We start from the raw sequence: 1,287 nt of genomic DNA on the forward strand, positions 1-1,287 counted from the left end.
GGGTTTTGGCATGGCCACTGTTGGTTTGTTTGGCAGAATTTGATAGAAAATCAGCAGAAAGTATGACAGTCAGGCTTTTTCACATTTGATTCTTTCTATTTGGTGCCATGGATCTGAACTGGGATGGCTACTGGGAAGTGGACTTTATGGGTAGAAGGACTTGGAGGGATGAGGGAGGAATCTAGCACAAATGGTTTGTCACTGAAGTATTGAATGGAAAAGTCAGTCCATGAAATACGGAATATCTTCTGTCTTAAGCCCCTTCACTTTTGAAGACACATTCTAAAAGCTTTTAAGGCCCAAATATTAATGCACATTCAAAACTATATTTATTATTAAAAAAATAATAGTGGAGGTCAGAATTCCAGCAGGATTCCTTCAAAATAGTAATGACTGTCAGATGATGCATTATCTGGCAGTAAATAGAGTAGCAGGGGGCCTAGTACTAGAATCTTAAATGCCAAGAAATGAAAAAGCCCAATGTTGTCATAAATACTCTGTATGCTGGTAAAGGATGAAGATGAAACTGGAGATCCAAGCTTTTCCTTTGTACTCAGGATCTCCTTTTTCACAGAGAGACTAGAGTTAGTGGTGGATGTGAAGGGTAAGGTACTGTTCTATCTAAAGAAGAATGACAGATACTAATCTTAAGTAATTATGAGTAATAATTTTAGTTCATTGTTTCTTTTTGTTTACTTTTAAAATTTTTAATATGCTCCAGCTCTGGTGTTGCATAAAACAACTTAAGGATCTAAAGACCCAGAACAGCAATGAGAAGAAGAAAAGAATAACCACCTCTAATAATCAGATTTGTATTTACAGTTATTTTCATTTAATACAATGTAAGCATTTAAAAAATAACAAAACCATTTGTAAGGAGAAAATAGGGAAGCAAGCTCTCACCTAAAGCTGAGGACATATGCTGAGGACCTTTGGCTTTTTGCTTTAATACTGTTAAAAAAAAAAAAAAAAGAGCTAAAGCAGAATTTTTATATCTCTACTGCACAGACTGGTTATTATATGAATCATCACAAATGGTAATCCTCAAAATCAGAGGCTTTATGCTGAGTCCAAAGGTAACACACTCCAAGTAGCAGGTAGTGGCGGGAGCAGCCCTGTTTATGGCGTTGAGACTGCACAAATGAGGAGGGGCTGCAGAACCGAGCTCTGCCTCAAAGCCCAGCTCTGTTGTGCTGCTGATCTGTCTTGGGGAAGGTGGGAGGGAAAGGCACTCATCAACATCCCTCCCAGAGCAGAAGGTCACTGTTTCCCCTTTCTGCTTCACAG

At 38.5% G+C, this 1,287-nt stretch overlaps 1 protein-coding gene and 1 long non-coding RNA gene across 12 annotated transcripts in view; both read left to right on the forward strand.

The window, feature by feature from the left end:
- PHACTR1 (phosphatase and actin regulator 1) overlaps positions 1 to 1,287 on the forward strand; it is a 298,139-nt gene that overhangs the window by 30,894 nt on the left and 265,958 nt on the right. The gene's annotated exons all lie outside the window — the stretch shown is intronic.
- LOC140682325 (uncharacterized) overlaps positions 1 to 1,287 on the forward strand; it is a 57,076-nt gene that overhangs the window by 14,375 nt on the left and 41,414 nt on the right. The window lies entirely within an intron of this gene.

The sequence above is a fragment of the Taeniopygia guttata genome, chromosome 2 (genome assembly GCF_048771995.1).
Source record: "Taeniopygia guttata chromosome 2, bTaeGut7.mat, whole genome shotgun sequence".
NCBI classification, from domain to species: Eukaryota; Metazoa; Chordata; class Aves; order Passeriformes; family Estrildidae; genus Taeniopygia; species Taeniopygia guttata.